The following is a 10,355-nucleotide window of genomic DNA, read 5'->3' as shown; positions in this document are numbered from 1 at the left end:
AAGTAGAGCCTCTGGTGAGCCTTTCTGATCAGACTGGAAGTGTTGTTTTTCCAGGTGAGGTTGCTATCTAGGTACATACCCAGGTACTTGTAGCTGGGTACTACTTCGACTGCAGATCCTCCGACATGCAGGGGTGTGTGTGTGTGTGTCTCCCCCTCCTGAAGTCCACAATCATCTCCTTTGTCTTCTTCTCATTTAAGCAGAGTTTTTCCTGCACCAGTCCTCTAACTGTTCCACCTCCTTCCTGTAGCCGATTGTTTGTGATGCTACCAACCACAGCTGTGTCATCCGCAAACTTCACAATATGACAGCCTGGATGGTTGGGTGAGCAGTCATATGTAAGCAGCGTGAACAGGAGGGGACACACAGCCCTGAGGGGAGCCGGTGCTGAGGACTATGGAAGATGAGGAGACATTGTGGATCCTCACAGACTGCGATCAGGAAGTCCAGAACCCAGTTACAAAGAGAGGAGCTCAGTCCCAGAGTCAGTAATTTATCAACAAGTGTCTGTGGGATCATTGTGTTGAAAGCAGATGAGAAGTCCACAAAGAGCAAACGGACGTAGGAATTCTTCTGCTCCAGGTGGGTGAGGGTGGTGTGAACCACAGAAGAGATGGCATCTTCTGTGGATTGATTCTTTCGGTAGGCATACTGGTGTGGGTCTAAAGTGAAGCTGATGGTGGCTTTGATGTGGGCCATAATCAGCCTCTCAAAGCATTTCGTGACGATCGACATGAGCGCTACTGGCCGATAGCCATTTAGACCTGTCACAGCAGAGCTCTTGGGGACTGGGATGATGGTGGCGGTCTTCATACAGGTGGGGACAGCTGCTGGATGAGGGAGGAGTTAAAAATGTGTGTCAGGACTACAGAGAGCTGATCAGCGTAGTTCCTCAAAACCCGCCCGGTGATGTTATCTGGGCCGGCAGCTTTTCCTCTTGAGGGTCCTCTTCACTTCAGCTGCTGTCACACTGAGGGTTTCTTCATCTGGTGGTGGGGAGAGTCTGATGGGGGGGGGGCGCGTTAAGGTCCTCAAAGCTGGCGTAGAACCCGTTGACAGCCTCAGGCAGAGAAGGGTCCCTGGGGCATTGTGTATCCCTGGTTTTGTAGTCAGTGATGCACTTGATACCCCTCCACATACTGCGTGGATCCTGGGAAGAAAAATGTCCCTGAATCTCTTCCGTGCGTATGTGGCCCTCCTGAGTTTCTGTGCATCACCAGACCTGAAGCCGGCGTCCCTGGATTCTGCATTCAGCCAGGGTTTCTGGTTTGGATAGCACATCACAGACTTGGTGGTGGTAACATCCTCCGCACACTTACTGATGTAGCCAAGGACAGCAGATGTATACTCCTCCAAATCCAGCTTCTCCTTATACACAGCAGCATCACTGAAGACCTGCCAGTCTGTGCATTCAAACCAGTCCTGCAGTACAGAGTCTCCGTCCACACAGTGATGGTTTTCTGTGTGGGTTTGGAGCATCGTAGTGGGGGATGGTAGGCGGGGACCAGCATAATGCAGATGTGGTCGGAGAGGCCGAGGTGGGTGAAGCAAGATCGATCAACTGGAGACCAGAACAACAAACGACGGAGGGTCCAGAAAAGTGCAATCAAACGATGAGTTTATTAACACCGGAGAGGAAACATCAGCATATGTCTTCCTCTGACAAAAATACAATGGATGCGAGTTTTATAGCAGTGAGGATCACGCCTCCACATACACGTCAATACAGGTCAAAAATACATTGTGTACAGTTATTGTTTACAGACAAGGGTACATCTTGTACATCTCTAATAACTATAAAGAGACATGTAACTTCTCTTTTCTATAACACTTGCCTTTTAAGGTAATAAACTTCAAGCTTCAGGGTCTCTAAGGGCTAATAATTGACCCTCGTCATCAATCACTAAGTAGACAGAATTGGCGCAGGTCTCAAAAAGAAGCAGAAGACACTTAGGCCTTCGCTCAGGCCTGCTGCTAGATTTAATGTGTATTGTAAGCATGCATGCAATTAACCTGCTATGTTCTCATCTTCCCTCAACATGTATCACCTGAACACTCTCACCAGTGAAGCTTAAAACCCTCTTGGATGGAACATCAACTCTAAATCAACATAGATATGCAATGTGTATAAAATGAACTCTACCTGTGAATAGAATGAATGTGATGACAAACATATTCGATGCAATATGAACCCTGTAAGAAATATTACTGATAAAATAATACTGTAAAACATGTTATTAATGCATTTATCATAAAGCAGATTATATGGCAGCAATAAAAGAATCTCTGAACCCCAACATTCCCTCTTTTGACATTCTAACAAGGAATGTCACCACATTTCGTGTTGTATCACTCCCTGCCCCACTCTATGGGTTCTAAGTTCATCTGGTAGATGACCTCAACCCAGCCAGGGTTCGCAACCCTCGCCATTACCTTTACCAACAATCCTCTGAACAAGGAATGATACAACAACCAACGATGACCAGTATTCCCAACAGTACAGCCAAGGAAAACATCGCTGACATAGCCACACCTTTCCATTGTCCAAACACGGATGTCCTCCAGGACTCCAGCGGGTTTTCAATACCTGAGTGCTCATGCATGGTTTTAGACAAAGTTTTCAGGCCCTCCAGATCTCGGGTTACTGAGCCATCTGGGGCAGTATTATTGGGAATAAAGGTGCAGCACATGTCTCCGAACATGGCGCACACGCCTCCCTTCTCTGCCAACAACATGTCAAAGGCCATTCGATTCTGCACGCCCATCGGCGAACTCGGACCCAATTGTTCTATAAACCCCACCATGGCGTCCCTGGTTAGGTTAGAGAGTCTCAGCAAGTTATAATGAACATAGTTAATGCGATCAACATTCTTATTAGGTGTTACCCAAAGGAATATACTTTCAAATCCTGCAGCTACCGGATTTACCAGCTTGTACTGTCTGAACTCCCTGGGCACTCCTATGGAGTCTATCCAAGTCGGTGAGTTCAGGCGAGGATCATAAGCATGTGTACCCTGGGTCCCTCTTTTGGCCAAAATATGTCTCTTACGTGTGTAAACGTGTTTGCCCCATGAGGGGCCCCAAACAGCCTTACGGAAGCATATCATGGGGTGATTGCAGACCCATACATCATACGCTCTCCAGCTACTACTAGCTCCTGTACACTTAATGACGTCACACAAATCAAACGTGAATGCGCTGGTAGACCTTTGAACATAATTCAACTCTATGCCATTATTCATGCTGAGACACTCATCACCTTTACCTGACACCTCGCGCTTTTGTCTTTTTACCGATCCTGTTTTAGCAACTACAGTCTCAGGAAGTGCTGTGCTGGACTGGCCTCCGTGTTCAGACAAGGGGTCCGGAGTGCCCTGCAAAATATAGACAATAAGCAACACAGCCATAGTTAATATCATTGCATACAATAGACATGTAGTTGTAAGGAACATTCTAATCAGTTTTACTCATTACGTGTCTCTGACTCGTGTGTTTGCATCATGTTGTATAAACTTTGTGTTCTGGAATGAAACTCCCCTGCTTTTTTGGAGTTCTCAACTGGTCACCGCTCCTTTTTGCTGGCGTGGCGACCTTCTGCGCTGCTCTTCTTCTTTCTTCGGCCTCCCAGGTGGACTACTGGTTGGCCCGTTGCACAGGTGAGAGGATTTATTCTGCCTCTGCTCGTTACCACTAGGGATGGGTATTGATAAGATTTTAACGATTCCGATTCCATTTTCGATTCTGTTTAACGATTCGATTCTTTATCGATTCTCTTATCGATTCTTATTTTTAAAAAGGAGAACACTAAGGTCGATTAGCTTAGAATTTTGTTTTTTATCTTCTCTTTGAACAAGATAGAAATTTAGGAGTAACATGGCCTTATAAACCCAACAGTGAGATCTTAAGAGATCCAGCCTATGGCTCTTCAATGGGGTGTCATAGGGTCCCCGGGGAAAATTGTAAATGTAAAATAATAAAATAAATATTCTTCTGTAGCAATAACAAAGTATAACATAAATTATTCTGTAGCAATTACACAAGAATATTCAGTAATGTCCCTGCCTACAATTAAACACATTCACTTACCATCTGCTGTGGCAAATGGCTGCAAGGCTTTACCACAAACTTAGTCACTGCTCGGTGACATTCGGGCCTGAAAAGAGACGCTACCGGTGGACTGCAGTGACAACTGCCAGCGAGCGCCAGCCAGACTCTGTCTGTCTCTCTCATCACGGTCACCTAAATGCACAGTAATGGCAGGTTTTGTAATAAAGCAGATCGCGCTAACATAATATGCACTGTTAGTTGATTATTTACCTGCCGCGTGCGAGAGAGAGGACGTGCAAACCGCTGCTGGTGGGTTGAGATTCACGACTCGGGCGGAATTAAAAACACGACATTCATTTAAGTTCATCGCGTGTTTTGTGAGCAAATGCTTTTGCATATTCGTAGTGTTTCCTCCCTTAAATGAAATATCTACTTTGCAAGTATTGCAAGTTGCCCTGTTGTCATCCGTTCTGGTAAAGTATAACCAAACTTTTGAGCGTTTGAGCCACTTAGGCGCCGTGTTTCCTGCCAGGTACGCTCCGACGCTCCGCAACGTGGTGATGTCATTCGGGGCGACTGGAATCGATAAGGGAATCGTTTGCAAAAATGGCAAACAACAAGAACCGGTTTTCGATACCCATCCCTAGTTACCACCTGTGTTGGGTGTAGAGGAGTTTTCCTCTACCAAACTCTCATGTGCTAGCGCACACTGCGACCAATGATACCAGGTATCGCCTTTCCCTTTTAGTTGAACTACTGTAGTTGTTCTGGCAATGACCTCGTAAGGACCCGTCCAGCGTGGCTCCTTCCACCGCTGGAGTTCCACGTGGGCTCAAATTCAGTTCCTTGTTTGCAGACTATAGCATAGCCTGCTTTCGATCCTTCTTCATCACGATGACAGCAGCCATCTGTGAACCAATCCTCAGCTCCAGGAATAGGTTCTGCTTTTAAATCTTCCCTGACTTTCCCTTCAACTTCTGCTTTCTTAGCACAATCATGAGGTTCTCCTGATCCCATTAAATCTGCCATATTGATTCCTTCATGTGTAAATGTCAGATTTGGAGCATCTAAAACTTTACTCAGTCTCTGTTGTGCTAATGTTGTCATAGTGAACGCTTGCGAGTTCACATATGCCACCACACTGTGTGTAGTCAAAACTTTTAGTGGGTGTTCTCTCACTACATGTGCTGTTCTCTGTATTATTTTGGCAACCCCTGCTGCATGCTGTGTGCATGTAGGGTGCCTTGCTTCTGTTGGACTCAACCTTATGCTGACATACATAAGTACCTGTCTTTCTTTATTCAATCATCTTCCGGAAGAGAGAGACCTCTGCACAGCTCAGACGCCAGTTGCAAGAGCTCTCTAACATTAGAATCATCAGCTGTGACTTATATGGTGTTATTTCGGTACTTTACACGCCACACAGTCTCAAACATTGCTTATATGGAAAATTCCTCTTTTCTGTGTCTTGATTTATTAATATGCCTTGTGCACTAAAACTTCCTGTTTTTCAGTCCGGCTGAGCACTTGTTTGTGAGTCAAAGGTGGCCTTGCTCTACAAGCCTTCATTATTAAAATACATAAAACAAGATAATGAGCAGATACACATTAAAAATATTTCTTTTATTCCTAACAGTCCCCCTTTTTCATTTCTCACTTGAGAAATGAGCTAATTCCTAATTTATCACATTTAAGTTTACTTCAATACAATCCAATTGAATTTTATTTATATAGCGCCAAATCACAACAAAAGTTGCCTCAAGGCACTTCACAGATACAGAGAAAAACCCAACAATCATGTGATCCCCTATTGAGCAAGCACTTTGGCAACAGTGGGAAGGAAAAACTCCCTTTTTAACAGGAAGAAACCTCCGGCAAATAACTTAAGCTGTGTGACAGCACCTTGCGTTTACGCCGGGCTGTGAGCTGCCCTAAATCTACTTGCTACACCCCCTTTTCACCCAGTTTAATTTTTTCTTCAATCCTAGTTTAAACTATTCCTGACTTCCCTCAGTGCACACTGTAAAGTGTAAAAGATACAATTAGCTTTCTCCTGGTAAAAGGTCCTACAGTATTTTCTCAACCTTTGGAAACATCCTCTATCGAGTTAACCCATTTCATCTTTAAAACGTAGGCCTGATTTCTTCGCCCCCTTTAACGGGTAGCGCATATCCGGTCTGAACACTGTGTTTGGGCAATTTACGAATTGTTGCAGGATTTTTATGTTATGTAAAGTCCCTCTCATCACTTTTATGCTCCCATTATAACCTATGTCTAACAAGCTTTTGATCTTCTTTGCAATGTAAACAACTAGGTGTCTTTGTGCTCTGTTCTTCTCCTTTCTCTGGTTGGTTCCGTTCGGTCTAGAAATAGACCCTAGAAATAAATCTATGTAATATCTTGACAGGGGATTTCTTTAAATCACACCGTAGCTGAGGTTCCCCTTTTCTAAGTCTGTATGTTCTAGAAAAGAGGAAGCTGCTAGTTGGTAAATAAGTTTATCATCACAAAAGTTATTAGGTGAAAAGTCACGTAGACATTTGCTTAGTGATCCTAAAAGAATACATTTCATGTAGCTGATCACATATACACGATTTTCCTTTGACATATCTGTATGTGTAAGCCTAAATTATAACCTCTTATTCTAGAAATCAAAAAGAACATGAAAATAACAATTTCTGCCTCCGTTTTACCATATCTAAATTATCAAAAACCCCAAACGTCATCAAGTAATCCTAAAACCCATTTCAAATTAAACCTTAAATCCTTTAAATCCCCCCTTTTGTAACACATCTTATGTGTTACAAACTCAAAATCCTTCACTCGAGCTTAGGAAATTAAAGAAAAAGGTTAGTCATATCATTTCACACCTCAACCATCCTCCTCTCAGGTATATCTGCTCCGGCCCTGCAAACCTGTGTTTAAGGAATGAAATCAATTTAATCATCATGTCAAATCTTTTCTTGGCTCCATCGACAGCCTGCATCCTTGGAACTTCCTAGAAACAAAACCTGTATGTTAGCCTCACTTATGATCCAATCTGTGTTATAAGAAAGGAAACTTAAAACAGAACAGTTATCAGTCCTGTGTTTAACCTTAGTCCAGTCTTTATCTCAGTGTCCAGTTGGTCCTCGTCCGTCCAGTCACCGTCCATTTACACACATCCATTCACACGCATTCACACCAGGTATTGCTGATAGTGGAGACTCCCTCGCAAATAATCATAGTCTTCACTCTCAGCAACATGAGCTCATTCATTTGTTTTATTTTGTTTTTTTTAGGAAAATAGTTCTTTCTGCTTTTGAACGGGATTGGCTCGCGGCAATCCTTTTAGACAGAGACTTAGCCTTCTCCTCCGCCCATTGTAATCTGGAAAAGGTCACCTTATGTTTGTTCTCCCAGGAATTTTCAGCGCTGTTATTCACTGTTGCAGGCCTGCTTAGAACAAAAATGAGAAAAAAAGAGAGCTGATTATTTGCTCATCAAAGTGCAAAACAAAATCACCTGACAGGTTTTCTCTAAGTGCACTGTTACAAAAATAATGGGCCCAATTCTAGACACGTCCATAAAAACTCCCTCTATTAAAATAAGAAAACAACACAAATCTAACCGATAGAAGTAACCCATCACTACAACAACAACCTCAACGATCTTAAACACAGAACATTTTGCCACAAGTTCTTCAGGGTCCTGACACTCTCAGGTCAACTTAACATAATTTCACCTGCTCAATACACAGAAAATCTCGTTAAACGCCACACAACTTGCACACCATCATCACTGAATTCTAAGTTTCTTTTCTAAAAACTACGACACACTAAGCGAGTTGGACAAGATGATAAACAGACTCATATGCTCAACATTCTATCTGATCTTCATGAGCTCTTTTGTATTCTAAGGTTAATGCATTTTCTATTTGTGTGTGTGATTGTGTATATGTTTCTTTTTGTGGTTTTTTCAGACTCCTTCACAATTTTCCATTTAAACAGTCAGTTTTCTCTTTCCCAAATTTGCTAACCCAAATTTTGATTTCCCACCTTAAATAACAGCATTCCTTGTCCTCAGCCAGAAGTTAGGGCCCACTTGTCAGGTTTATGGAGACATGGCGCTGTGAACAATTCAACCAGAAAGAGAGGGAGTGTTTTCTCTCTTTAGATCATCACTGGTCATTGTTAATGACATTTCCCCCTCCGCCTCAGCCCAGCGGCTTTACCCTTAAAGTCCTGTCTTCTTCACTTCATCTCACCAGTGAGTCTGAGCTCACAGGGACTTAGGCCGAGTAATCGTGACTGTGCTTGCCTTAGGTTGTCCCAGGGTTTCGAGGTGGGATCTTACCCGTCATGGGCTATCCAGCCTTCCATACTCGCCTGATATGGGGACCAAGTGGTCAAGGGTGCTATGAGGGGAGGGGACACACTGGCTCTGGAAATTTTCTTTGTTTCATCCAAAATTTGTCGAGATGAAAATGGCTTGCCCACTCTCCAACAGAGAGTCTATACTTTTATTGTACTGCTCAAAATCTCATTGTGGATCCCTGTTTTTGAAATAAATCAGATGTAAAATGCTCACTTTTTACTTTTTGTTGCTGTTTTGTTTTTTTGTTTTTTTAAAATAGCATGGTTCTTATCATCTGCAGTGTGACCATTTTTTATTTTTTATTTATTTTTTTACAGGCTAATCAACCTCTTATTTTCTGTATTTACAATCTACAAACCCTCTTTAGTTCTACTAAATCTTGATCTAAAAACAATACACCCTTATTCCACGCACACACTTTTCTCTCAGACTTCCTCTGTTCACACACTCTCCTATGAGTTATTATTACTTATTTATTATTTTGTACAAATCACACAGAATCATTCAAATCGAGTACTCACAACATTCGCACACTTAGAATCACTCGAAATACGCTTTCCTAAGAGTATTTTATCAAACATACTTTTGAGACTCAGAAAGAAGAAGTAGACAACACTCAGTAACTCCGTCTGTCCTCTTAAAAGAGAAGAGAAATAAACACATATGGGACAATTCTCCCCATCTTAGATGAAATGTGACCTTAAATGTCCGTTTCTAAGTCATGTTCTTCTCTACACACGACTCTTGGCCTCCAGGGCATAAAACTTTGAACATAATCTTTTACTTTACCAGAACTAGTACTTTACCAGAACCCTCATACGTGCAATAAGACTGCTATATGTGCAATTCTTTCTTTGACAAAGTTGTATTTTGTATTTTCTTACTCAGTTGTATAAAGTGTTGGTATTCTATTTTATTCTATTGTATATATCATTCTATTCTACTTTATTTTATTGCATTCCAGTGTTTTCTAATTTTTGCTGCATAACTTTGCACTTTTGCTGTAACCAAAACAAATTTCCCACCTGTGGGACTAATAAAGGTCATCTTTATCTTTAACTAGCCCTAATCTAAATCCTGTCTCATCCACTGCTGAAATTCTAGTTCAATGAACACATGTGTCGCAGTTTAAAATTAAAAGAGTAAGTAACTCACACCTAAGAACTGTGTGTGTGTGTTAAAGTCTGTGTCCCTTCAAACGAAAAAAAGTGAACATATCTCGTGAGTTTTCCTCAATTTACACAAAATATGACATTAAATATCCTTTTCTTCTTTAAACACAATGAATGACCTCCAGGTCATAACCTTTGGACTTATAACTCTGATATAAGTTCACACAGCGCACCAAGCACAGAGAAAATTCAACCTCAGTGCTTCAGAATTCTCCTCAAAATTCAGAAACTGTTTCTGTCATTTATCTGCCCAAGAACTTCATCAAATGGACCTCGCTGGGTCCAGTAATCTTCAGCACATGTACACCACTGCAGCCAGTGAAGATTTACACCCAGTTTCTTGTCTCAGTGCACCCAGTATTAACTTATCAGATCAACCGCAGCCGATCCATCAATCTCAACACAATTGTGTGTCCAGGTTTACACAACTTATTCTTCACTTGTATCACAGCACATCTAGTAATATCATCAGAATTACTTCAACATGGTAAACATTGATTTTCCTTTAAAATCAACTTACCATTAGAACTCAAGATCACAGCTGACTCGATTCTCTGAAATCCTGAGTCAGTTAAACACCTTGCTCAACTCCAGGTGTCCTTTTCTCGGACTCCCTCGTCCGAGCTCACTCTTTTTACCCCGGCATCTCCACCGGAATGTTACGAGATCTTCATAGACCCAAAAGTAAGCATATTATTTCCCTAATCAAAAGTGAAGCCGTTCCTCACACAGTAATTCTTAATCCAACAGCCTTTGTGTTTTGAAACTAAAAAGAGGAAG

Source organism: Oreochromis aureus, linkage group 6 (genome assembly GCF_013358895.1).
Source record: "Oreochromis aureus strain Israel breed Guangdong linkage group 6, ZZ_aureus, whole genome shotgun sequence".
NCBI classification, from domain to species: Eukaryota; Metazoa; Chordata; class Actinopteri; order Cichliformes; family Cichlidae; genus Oreochromis; species Oreochromis aureus.
The sequence above is the reverse complement of the archived record's forward strand: the minus strand, read 5'-3'. Positions refer to the sequence as shown.